Source organism: Panthera onca, chromosome D1 (genome assembly GCF_046562875.1).
Source record: "Panthera onca isolate mPanOnc1 chromosome D1, mPanOnc1 haplotype 2, whole genome shotgun sequence".
Classification (NCBI taxonomy): domain Eukaryota; kingdom Metazoa; phylum Chordata; class Mammalia; order Carnivora; family Felidae; genus Panthera; species Panthera onca.
In genome coordinates this window covers 81,176,232-81,189,566 of record NC_138348.1, presented here as the reverse complement: position 1 = coordinate 81,189,566, position 13,335 = coordinate 81,176,232, and the positions used below count along the sequence as shown (strand labels likewise).

The window sequence follows — 13,335 nt, the reverse complement described above, 5'->3', positions numbered from 1 at the left end:
ATCACATTACTAATTATAAAAAAAAAATTAAAAAACTAATAATATGAAAAAATAATATAGCTAAACTAAAGGCACTGAATATGGACAAAACATGATAGTTTTTCTAGTCTATAATAAAAATCAGATAGATTTGACTGCCTGTATAGCATTATAATTATATAATTATTTAAAATGTTTTTTATTGAAAAATAGTTTACTGGGGCGTCTGGGTGGCTGAGTAGGTTAAGTGTCTGACTTCAGCTTAGTTTATGACCTCACAGTTTGCGAGTTTGAGCCCTGCGTCGGGGTCTGTGCTGACAGCTCATTTCGTTCTCTAACTTAAATAATTCTTCTTTATAAATTTTTTTTTTACATTTATTTATTTTTGAGACAGAGAGAGACAAAGCATGAACGGGGGAGGGTCAGAGAGAGGGAGACACAGAATCTGAAACAGGCTCCAGGCTCTGAGCTGTCAGCACAGAGCCTGACGCGGGGCTCGAACTCACGGACGGCGAGATCATGACCTGAGCCGAAGTCGGCCGCTTAACCGACTGAGCCACCCAGGCGCCCCTAACTTAAATAATTTTTCAATTACCCTGAAAACTTTTACAAAATCCATTCTGTATTTACTAATTCTATTACTACACATACTGATATTACCCTACACTTAAGTAAGTTGGTCACTATGTGGTTCTAAACATATCATTTATTTATGGGAAGAAGAATACTCTTTCATCCATTATTGTCTTCTTTTCTTATGGAAATCAAATGTTCTAGTAATTCCATGTGCCTCTTTCTGGATATTTAGTATAGTATTAAATCTCAAACTCTGATCTTCCACATATATAAAAAATAAGCTAAAATTTTATTTCAATATTCTGAGAAGCACGATGTGTTGTCTCCTCTGCCAGTTTGTGTGATTTATTTTATGGGAATAAAAATTAGTAATTCTCTAAGGATGAATTTGTGAAAATATTGTGTGCTTTTAGAAAGGTGAAATAATCTAACTCTACCTTTCATTAATGTGAAAAATACAAACTTTCAGATTTAATAGGTACATTGATGCTGGGAATAGGAGATGGGGTAAAGAAAAAACAGTTCACAGTGTTTTTCAATATACATGAACAGGAAGTAATAAAGCTAATTTATCTCCAAAATAGCAAATTGCTTTTTAGTAAATGATCCACAAGGGGCAATAAAAACAACAACATTAAAGAATCTTTGACATGGTAAATAATTAAGAGATTGGTCAAAGGCTTGATATGAAATTTCTACTCTAATCTACATATTACTAAAACCCAGGAGTATGTCTCTGGATATGGGAATTTACTACTTTATGTTACACTGTTGAAGTGTCAATTCCAACACATAGAATTAATGGTTAGATATTAACTGCAGGTCTGAATTATGACTAAGAAATGGTACAGTTTTGTTTGAGACATTTTTTTTTTAAATGACATTTTTTTTTAAAAAATGATTTTTTTTCAGTTTATTTATTTATTTTGAGGGGCGAAGAGAGACAGAGAGAGAGATTAGGGGAGGGGCAGAGAGAAGAGAGAGAGAATCCCAAGCAGGCTCTCAACTGTCAGCACAGGACCCCACATTGGGCTTGAACTCACAAACCATGAGATCATGACCTGAGCTTAAAACAAGAGTAGGAAGCTTAGCCGACTGAGCCACCCAGCAGCCCCAGAAAACCCATGTTTTCTATCTGTTATCATAAACCTTAATTGTCGGAAGTGGGAAGCAAGGTGTGGTGGTGGTGGTGGTGGTGGTGGTATGTGTATCAGTGTGTAGAGAAAGATACTTACTGTAATTATTTGAGCCACCGAAGAAGCATAGAAAGAAAATTAATGCAAACCATGTTCACACACTTAAAATAAATTTTAAAAAATAGAGAAAGGTAAGGAATATAGAGAAAGTCTTCCTCATTCTCCTCACACCTTGATGTCCTGTTACTCCTTCCCGAGGTGTGATCACTGTTAGCAATTCTTTTAAGGATGTTCCCAGCAACATTATAGACATATATATGTACATCCAAAAAACAAAACAGTGTTTTGAAACTTGTCTTCACTACAACTGAATATTTGGGTGATTATTATTTTTATCAGCATAAAACTATTTTCCTTATTTCTAATGAAATATTTAAATGTAATATAACTTATTTAATGATTTACCTAATGAATTTACCTAATGATTTACCTAATGAATTATAATCAATTTCCTACAGTGTAGATATGTGCATACCATTAATTAATTTCAACTAAATTAAAACCTATTTGAAAATGTCTGTTGGACAATGTTTATTTAATAATAATTTGAACATTAATGTTAGATATTATATATCAAATATTACTATATTCAAATTTAATCAAAATCAGTTATTCTTTTATCATTTATGTGTCTGAAAAGTTGTAAAAGTTTTCAAAACTGAAATATACAAAGTGTCACAAAATGTACTGGTGAACTCAGTTGATATTTTTTTACAGCACCCAGCTGTATATTGTGTCAACAAAATATTTACATAAACTTTATACTCTTACAATGATTGTATTCCTTAAAAATTTCATATAAATCAAATAATATTGCTAATGGATATTTTGCTAATATGCGAGAGCAATTTTTTAAAGGTTTATTTATTTTCTGAGAGACAGTGTGAGTGGGAGAGGGACACAGAGAGAAAGGTGGACAGAAGATCCAAAGCAGGTTCTGTGCTAACAGCAAAGAGCCCAATGTAGTGCTGGAACGCATGAATTGTAAGATCATGACCTGAGCTAAAGTAATATGCTCAACCTACTTAGCCACCTAGGCTCCCTGAAGGGGTAATTTTTAGTAGTTAAATGTCTTTGATTTTTTTGTAACACAGAGAACCCACACTATAAGACATTGGATGTGTTATGAGAGATCCTCAAAACTCCTCATTTTAATCATGAAGACATGTACGTAAAACACTTGACATAGATAATGGAAGGGTTGGTGCTAGAAATAAGGCTTCTTTTTTTAATGTTTATTTACTTATTTTTGAGAGAGGGAGAGCACAGGTGGGTGCGTGTGGGGGAGGGGCAGAGAAAGGGAGAGAGAGAATCCCAAGCAGACTCTGTGCTGTCAGCACAGAGCCCAATGTAGGGCTGGAACTCACCAACCATGAGATCATGACCTGAACCAAAATCAAGACTGGAATGCTTAACTGACAGAGCTACCCAGGTACCCTTAAAAATAAGATTTCTTGATTCTGTCCATTCAGTTTTTCTGGCAAAAGTCATTTTGATGAATAAAATATTCTTTGAAAATATATACTCTCCAAAAGATGAAAGATCTATTTTATCTTTATTAATGCTGCATTAATTTCTCTAAAACAACTCATTTCATAAAATTACATATAAAAAAGTATTTAACAAATTTTACATTTAATTAAAATGCAACTCTTATTCAGTCATCAAAGATTAAATAAAATGCATATCAAGAAGTACTACTTTTAAGTACTTTTAAGAAGTAGATATTTATACAATTTTTAAATTATTAATAATAGAATTTTTAATTTATTTTTTATTTTTAAAATTTTTTTAATCTTTATTTTTGAGAGAGAGAGAGAGACAGAGTGTGAGTGGGGGAGGGGCACAGAGAGAGGGAGACACAGAATCCTAAGCAGGTTCCAGGCTCTGAGCGGTCAGCACAGAGCCGGATGTGGGGCTCGAACTCAAAAACCATGAGAACATGACCAGAGTTGAAGTCCGATGCCCAACCAACTGCGCCACCCAGGAACCCCAAAAATAGAAGTTTTGAGGGGCACCTAGGTGACTCATTTGGTTAAGCATCCAACTTTGGCTCAAGTCATGATCTCACATTTCATGAGTTCCAGCCCATGTTGGGCTCTCCACTCTCAGTGCAGAGACTGTTTTCGATCCTGTCTCCTTTTCTCTCTGCCTCTCTTTCTCTCTCTGTCAAAAATAAACATTTAAAAAATAATAGAATTTTTGGCCTTAAAGGAATATTGGAGTTCTACTTCTCATCTTTATTTTGTAGACAAAAGTCTGGAGGTTCAGACAGGTAAAACATTTGGATAAAGACGAATATATTAATGACGAAATAGAGCAAATATTCGGAGTTCTTGAATACTCTCCACAATACACTCTAGTTGTGAACTTACATTTTTCTTTTGTCTCTTTGATAATGTGTTTACCATTTTATTTTGTGAGGTTTATTTTGCTTTAGTTTTTAATTTGTAATGGGTATTTATCATATGGGTTTCCATCAATATAAATGAGAAAAAAAATTTCCGTAACTCAATATAATTGTATTTTTCTGTAAACTACTACATCTCATAATCAGAATCATAATATGTACTTTTGTAAATATATATATTTCAAATATACATGTGTATGTATATATGTATATTTCATGACGTTTATTCGTGTGTGTGTGTGTGTGTGTGTATTTGTGTTTTAAAATATACATGAATAACTTGAAAGGTTGCCTCGACAATTTCTGGAAAAAATATTGTTTGACTCATCATATTTATGTTTATAACTTTTTTAGAAAATTTAATTGTTTAAAATGTAATTTGGGCATGTTTATACAAAGTTCTACCCATCAACTTGATAATTAATGGGTTGTAAATTCTTTATAACTTAATTTTTCAAATTTTATCACAATAACTGAAATGTCTCTAATATTATTATACAGAAATAACTATTTATTAATAAATCTACATTTTAAAATCATCATATCTGGTATAATTTTAACCAGCTCCACAGTAATTTTATGTATGAACAATGGTTAAAAAGTAAAGTGTGAGCCAAAACTGATAGTGGCAGAGTTCAGATAGCTCCCTTAAAATAAAATTAGTTCAGACATTTATTAAATTACTAAATTTTTCAATTATTTCCATTTATTTTTAAATTAACATTTTATGAATTTTAATGTTTGCAATTTTATGTCTTAAAAAATTATGCTAAGAAGTACCTACTTCTGGGGGCGACTGGGTAGCTCAGTCATTAAGCATCAGACTCTTGATTTCAGCTCAGGTCATGAACTCACCCGTTCGTGGGTTTAACCCCACACTGGACTCAGTGCTGACAGTGTAGAGCCTGCTTGGGATTCTGTCTCTCTGCCCTCCCCTGCTAGTGCTCTCCAATATGTGTTCTCAAACAGTTGCCCAGGGAAATCATAAACCTCTGTATTCTCATGGACTTAATTTAGCAATCCATGAAATTGTAACTGTTTAAGGGCCAGGTTGCTGCAGATGTTACAGATCCTACAGATGTTAATTTGTCTTGTCCTTAATGATTATTATTATTGCTTTGTACTGAAATTTATTTTGTTAAACTATGGTAATAGATACTGAAATGGAGTTCCTTCAAGATTCCCAACCAAGAAGGCCTCAAAAACCAGTCTTCAGCCCCTTGAATGCTTCTTAGGCTCACATCCGAAGAGGAGCAATGTGCCCAAGAGTGCATTACAAGGCTCTTGTGAATACATCTGATTTTAATGTGATGAGGCTGAATGCATTCTGAAACAGATGAAAAGGACCAGGCAAATTTGCTAAGAGCAAGGGAGTTATTAGCATGTGAAAACCATTTCCTTGTTCTAATCCAGTTTCTCCAGGTTAGGGTGAACATCTATCTGGATCAGGGGCAGTGGTCTCTGCCTTTATTTTATTTGCAATTGGTGATCAACTAACTGAGCTAAAGACTCCCAGCATGATTTTTTCCCTCTTTATCTTTTTTTTAACTACTTCAACAACAACAAAGTTAAGGATTTAAGAAATATAATATCCTCTTAGCCAAACAAATCACCTATTTTAATTTCTTTTTTCTTGCCTACTTTTTGCCCAGCTAAATAATGACTTGATACATCAACTATTCTGCTTCTCTGTGCCCTTGCATTTGCAAACAGACAAAATAAAATAAAATACATTCTAGGCTTTTTTTTCTTTATTTTAAAACATGAGCTTAAGTACTGATAAGAAATGAAAATATTCACTTCAAAAATTTGTTTTACTAAGACTCAGACATTTAAAATGCCCAATTTACTTAATCTGCTGAGCACCGCTTTAAGGAGTAAAATGTATACTACAGATGGCTACACTAGTCTGAAAGATTGTAAACCTCTACTTGTTCCAATCTATTTCAACTTAACAGCAATTATATGATATTTACTATTACCCCTGCATATATTACATAAAGATAGAGTGCAACCACTATACAGAGGATGACATTTCAATCTAGTGAGCAAGTGGTCCATGTGATAAGAAGTTTAATAATCTAAACTAAAAAGCAGGTGTTAGCTATCAGTGCAATTTGCATAAAACCAGCCCCTCATGGTCCAGTCTTATCACAATATCATATTCAAAGAAATTTCATGCAGGGAGAAAAAGAGGAACTGGAATTTGACTCTTAGAATGTTTTACAAAACAATCCAAAGGTGAGTACTTGCATAAAGCCAAGGCTAAATGTCCTAACACTTTTTTCTTCATCTCTCAAACATTACTCTAAATTATTCTCACACACTCTGCAATAGCTCCTTAACAAACTATTCCTTTTCTAAAACTTTAACAATCTTTTGCAAAAATTAGCCCAGGGGACTTTCTATTCTCCACCCCAAGAGAAGCCAAGTGGCCAGGGAGCTATTTGCTTAAAGAACCAAATGATTTTTTTTTTAATTTTTTTTTCATATGTAGGTGATAGCTGAAGATAAGACTCCATAAAGGCCACAATTTATCTTGACTTATGAAGAAAGAATTTGTCCAAAAAAGAGATATATAGTACCTATGCTTGGTCTGAAGACCAATTAGTATTCAGAGCAAAGAGCAAATTTAAGCATAGTAATGGTAAGACTGACATATTTTCTGGCTTAGTCCCAAGGACATTTAGTGGAGGTCTATCCAGATTTAAATTCTAGTTCTGCTACTAAGTAGCTGTGTAACCTATAGAAAGTTGGTTATCCTTTCTGTTTCCTTTTTTTTTTTTTCCTAAAAGAAAAGGGGATAATAAATACATACCACTAAGGGTTGTTGTGAGGATGAAATAAATGGAGTTAACAGATGGAGTTAACATTGATAATACAGTTAGAAAAAGACATGGCACTAGTAACTACTTACTAGTTAGTAACTAGTAACTATTATCAACTGGTAGAAAGAGAAGGACTGAAGAAATGAATCAAATAAAAATGCTTTGTCAGTAGATGCATTATGAGCATCTGATAATGAACAGAGGTGTGTCTTTACCCATAACATAAGTGAAACACAGGAGGAGGAAACTATTTTCCACCACTTCTGGGCAGGGACTCAGTATTAGAATAGATGTGGACATTTTTGTAGATGGCAAAAGCAGCTTAATGATTTAAGCAGTGGCAGAGGAGGCACACACCAAAGTTTAGAAGAAAAGGGTATATATGGCTGTTGGAGAGAGATTGAATGACACCTCAGTGGGGCGCTCTTGGGATCTGAGAGCCTGGGCTGTTTTTTCCCAAGCTGGTAGTGCTTTGTTAGATGTATCTTTATTTTATTGTTATGAAAACTGTTTAAGATATTTTTAACTAGTTGCCTAATATATTGAAGTTTGATTATTGACTACAATCAAGCTCACTGGATATTCTGAATTTATTGGGGTACAAAATGAAATATTATTTGTCATTTATTCATTCATGTATTTATTCTAATTACCACCTTCACCTAAGCTATCTCTCTCACATATTCTTTGACATATTGGGATTCCTGAATAGTTTCAAGTCTAGGAAGTGTGGTCAAGTTGTAAGTTTCAATCCCATTTCCAACATCATGACCATCTTCATTTAAAAAAAAAAAAAAAATTAATCTTTATTTATTTTTGAGAGAAAGACAGAGTGTGAGCAGGGAAGGACCAGAGAGAGAGGGAGACACAGAATCCAAAGCAGGCTCCAGGCTCTGAGCTATCAGCACAGAGCCCCACGTGGTGCTCGAACTCATGAACCATGAGATTATGACCTGAGCTGAAGTCAGACACTTAACCAACTGAGCCACCCAGGCGCCCTTTATTTATTTATTTATTTATTTATTTATTTATTTATTTTAATATTTACATCATGATCATCTTTTAATAGCCAGGCCCAGCTAAGTCTAGGCCTGAGACCCTAGGACCAAGGGATTTTTCTCTTTTACCCCCTCTCCGAGTATTTCTTCAAGGCTTGGATTCCCTGGGAGGATGCAGGGAAGAAGTAGAAGGAAAAAAAACGATACCTGTCTTTTAACTGTTGGTGCCAATGTAGCCTTCTCTAGTTGTCGATGCCTTCCACAAGTCAATCAGAGACTTGGTGGATATCTTATGGAAACCACATGAGACAGGTTTATGGGAGCTACCTAAATGCCCGGTTCCCTGAAATGAGAAATCAATTTTGCCTAGACTGCTTTTGACTTTTCTCCCTTCCCATCCAGCCCTTGGAAGTTCACTACATAGAATCTTCCTTCTGGATTCCTTACCCAATTATAGTCTTACTGGACAGTGGACTACACAATAGCTCCCTTTTAGATGCTCATTTGCCTCACCTAATGATGGAAGTACACATTGCCTCATTATAGACCATTCTCTCTACTCAGTCACTCCTTTTTATTTATTTGAAAATCCTACTTAAACAAATTTACAGAAATAATAAGCAAACTGAATGCAAACTTACAGATAAACAAGAAGAATGAGATGCTATCTTCCCTTTTTGAAGACATGACTAAAAATTAATTATGATTAATCATTATGAATAATTCAGTGACACCACGATTGCTTTACTTGAATATACTTTTTCCATAAATCATGTACCCCTGATGACTCCTCTCTAATTCTATTGGTATATTAATATTTTACCAGATAGGCTGAGGAGAAGGATGTTGAGATAATGGTAAGGTAATAGGGATATTTGGGCCACTTCTTAATGGGTACTAGGGAACTGCTTTCCCCCAAAGAGTGAATTCATTTAAAATAAATGGATGAATGAATGAGTTTTTAGAATTTAAAGGAACATTGTTATTAAATTCTTTGGCTTTTAGACTCTAGCCCAAATAGAAGCAATAAGAAAAATTTCATTCTACCTGCTAATAAAGTATCATTATTTGAAATTATTTATGTCTCAAGTTTCCCAAGCAAAGTAACAAACTATATGCCTACATGAATTTAATCTCTTGTGTTATGCTGTTTAACTCTACTTCCTATGATTGTATGGTAAAAAAAAAAAAAAAAATTAAAAGATTACTATGTGGGCACTTATTATCCTAACATTAATAGACTGAGTTTCTTTCATTAGAAGGCCTGTACTTTTTTGGCATAGTTCTCACATATTTATTATTCAATTTGTGAGTATTTAGTAAGCCAAAGTTCAGGAGCAGTGAATAGTTTTAAGAAGTTGATTCTTTGTTTGTTTTAGTATTCAGTTTGTACTTGTGAATATGTGCTGAGTCCACCAGATTTTTTCCAATAATGCTGTCACAAGCAAGTGCCACTATCTCAATTATCTTAACAGTAAATTGTCTACAAGTTAACTGGTCCAGCTTTTACTTGTTTGAGCTTTTGTAAACAGCTCTGATTTAAAAGTCCAAGGGTAGGCCATTATTCAGGTGCAATTCCATTTCATTAACAAAGCTGGAAAAAAGGAAACAAAAGTAATTGATTTCAATGTTTTTTAATCTTTCTCCATGTCTTTTGTTAGCTCTCTATTTTCTTAGCTATAGGAATTATTTCTGAGAAGTTATATATAATCATTGTAGATGTGTTCACTCTCTTTCTTTCCATGTATATGTATGCATGTGTCTATAGTAATTAGTTCTGTTTCTGAGCCCATGGAAATAAATAGAATTCAAATTTTTATGCAGATCTCCTATTTCCATTTTAGTTAAATTAGTAGCATTTATATTTGGTAGTGCATTGTCACCAACCTGGGGACCAGTTTAAGGTTATTACAAACCATAGGTGCCATTTGAGTAATGAATATCTTGAGAATACTTTAAAATAGCTGCTTTACTTTAAAATAGTGGCATAATTTTCTAAGTACCAGAAATAATGACACTTTGTTTTCATTAAAGTTGTAGTGTTTCAACCTAGAGTTGTTTTTCATTTCAAATAGCGTGCTTTAAAAATGAAAAAGGAAAACAGAATGCGAGGTAAGGAGAGTTCTAGATGGGTCATATGTTTACCCTAAAAATATTAATACGGCTTACTAGTTACATTGTAAATGATAATAATATTGATATAATTATAGAAGCATAATTTAGGCCTTAACTTGCCTGCAATTTGAAACAAGCTGATACTGAAAGGAATACCCTGATTGCTATTTCTAAGGTTGCAATAGTGTAAGCAATAAAAAGATTGGGACTTTTGTCTGATCAAATCATCCAGAGTTCATTTTACCAAAAGTATTCCTTTAACTACAGCCAATCTGATACAAATAAGAATGAAATGCTGGGCGCCTGGGTGGCTCTGCCTGTAAACTATCTGACTCTTGATAGCAACTTAGGTCATAGTCTCATAGTTTCTGAATTCCAGCCCTGTATTGGGCTCCACGCTGACAGTGCAGAGCCTGCTTGGGATTCTCTCCCTTTCTCTCTACTCCTGCTTGGGATTCTCTCTCTCCCTATCTCTCTGCCCCTCCTATGTACTCTCTCTGTCTCAAAAATAAATACATTAAAAAAAGAATAAAATGCCTAAAATTTGCAGTTGAATGTGCTTCTCTCATCTAGAAGTCAAGGTGACCCATTAGACATAGAACTTTATTTTCAGTGAATGGTCAGCAAACCTGCAAACAGGGAAATCGTATGGGTGGTAAGGGGGAATCCCGAGAAAAATACAAGCTTCAAGCTGACTGCACCAGATGTTTTCAAAGCCCTGTTTATATCTTCTCAGTTCTTATTGTCATAGTGCCTGGTAGCCCACACATCAAAGAACACATGCATGAGGATTTTTGCTAGCTTCCAGTTGGGACCTAGGGAAGTGCATGGGAGTTAGTGTCACTTTAGCTAACTTTGGTGACAGGAGCTGGTGTGAACTGCCTCATTCTTGTCCTTCCAATTAACTGATGAACATGTGCTTTCTAGAATTCCCCACTGAGATTATGCTCATGTGTGTACAGTGGTAACTAGCCAAATAATACTTTTTTCCCCGAGATTTATAAACTCCCTGCCCTTACTGTCCCACATCATCTTTCTTCTATTGCAAACATGGAATCAACTCCCAAATAAACTATCTAAACCATTTAAACTATTTTTTTTTCAGAAACTTCCTTTGGAAAGACCCAAACTAAGATATTGCTATGAAAGACCTAATTTATAAGAGCAGGGATATAAACCTTAAAATTAAAAAAAAAAAATCAGTAAAGCCAATCATTTAATATATTTAAAGTATAAAAATGTATAAATGTAGTAAAAAATTTAAGGAAAATATACGTTTATGAAAACATAAATGTTAAACGTATATTATCATTCCAGTGTTAGTAAAAATTAATTAAAAACTGTTCAAGATAAAATAAAGGAAATTTAATCATTAAATTTAAAAATCAAACAATAATAGCTAATTTTTAAAAATAATAAAGATGCAGTCTCAAAAAAGTAAAATCTGTCAGTGATGTGATTTTTCCATTTCTGAGTGTATTTTTAGAAAAAAAATCACCCCTACTCTAAGCCCTCTTTCTAACTCTGTATTTTTCTATGACTATTTCAACTAATCCCACCTCTTGCTTGGGAATTTTGGGATGCCTTTTTAAAATAGTTTTCATTTTTAACAGAAACTTCAATTTAGTTTTTAAAATGCAGTGTTTCATTTTTTCCCTTCACTTTACAAACCATATTTTTGTCATGTTTTAACCTTAATCAAGTTTCATACTACACTAATTGTATTCTACTTGTTAAGTAAATCTTCTTCCTTTTTTTTTTTTTTTTTTTTTTTTTTTTTTTTTAAATTCTCTCTCTCCTGTTCTTGAATGAGTCTGGCTAAAAGTTTATCAATTTTGTTGATCTTTTCAAAGAAACAGCTCCTGGTTGCACTGATCTCTTCTATTATTTATTTTAGTCCCTATTTCTTTATTCCTGCTCTAATCTTCATTACTTCCTATCTTTTGCTAGTTTTGGGCTTTTCATTTTTTTTTCTTTTTCTAGGTCTTTTAGTTGTTAGTTTAGGGTGTTTATTTGATCTTTTTTTGCTTTGTCAGGTATGCCTGTATTGCTATAAAATTCCCTCTTAAACAGATTTGCTGCATCCCAAAGATTTTGGACTACTATGTTTTCATTTTCATTTGTCCCTTTTTTTTCTTTCCTTTTGGTTTTTGTTGACCAATTTATTGTTTAGTAGCATGTTATTTAACCTCCATATATTTGTGTTCTTTCCATATTTTTTCTTGTGGTTGATTTCCATACCATCATGATTGTCAAAGATTCATGATATGACTTAAATCTTTTTAAATTTCTTGTGGCTTGTTGTGTGGCCTAATATGTGATCTATTCTCAAGAGAATGTTGCTCTTGAAAATAATGTGTATTCTGCTGTTGTAGGATGGAATATTTTGAATATATTTGTTAAATCCATCTGGTCCAATGTGTCATTCAAAGCCATTGTTTCATTGTTGATTTTCTGTCAAATGATCTACCCATTGATGTAAGTGGGGTGTTCAAGTTCCCTACTAGTATTGTATAACTGTCAGTTTCTTCCTTTATGTCTGTTATTAGTTACTTTATGTATTTAGGGGCTTTCATGTTAGGTGCATAAATATTTATAATTGTTATATTGTCTTGTTGGGTAGTTCCCATCATCATTGCATAGGGTCCTTCTTTGTCTTTTCTTTTTTTTTTTTTGTCTTTTTAAAGTTTTTTTTTTTTTTTTTAACGTTTATTTATTTTTGAGACAGAGAGAGCGCATGAACGGGATAGGATCAGAGAGAGGGAGATACAGAATCTGAAACAGGCTCCAGGCTCTGAGCTGTAAGCACAGAGTCCGACATGGGGCTCAAACTCACGGACTGTGAGATCATGACCCAAGCTGAAGTTGGACGCTTAACCAACTGAGCCACCCAGGTGCCCCGTCCTTTCTCTCTTCTTACAGTGTTTGTTTTAAAATTGATTTTGTCAATTATAGATGTTGCTACCCCAGGTTTTTGGGGTTTTTTTTTGCTTCCATTTGCATGATAAATGTTTTTCCATCCCTTCATTTTCGATCTGCAGGTGTCTTAGGTCTGAAGTAAATCTGGTATAGGCAACATGTGGATGGGTCTTGCTTTTTTAACCATTTGGTCAGGCTATATTTTTGATTGGATCATTTAGTCCGTTAACAATTAAAGTAATTATTCGTAGATGTGTTTCATGACTGTTTTTATAGATCTTTCCCATTCTTTTCTTTTCTTGCTTTCTTTGTGG

The 13,335-nt window shown here is 33.8% G+C and overlaps 1 protein-coding gene across 2 annotated transcripts in view; it reads right to left on the bottom strand.

The window, feature by feature from the left end:
• CNTN5 (contactin 5) overlaps positions 1-13,335 on the bottom strand; it is a 1,365,947-nt gene that overhangs the window by 689,302 nt on the left and 663,310 nt on the right. The window lies entirely within an intron of this gene.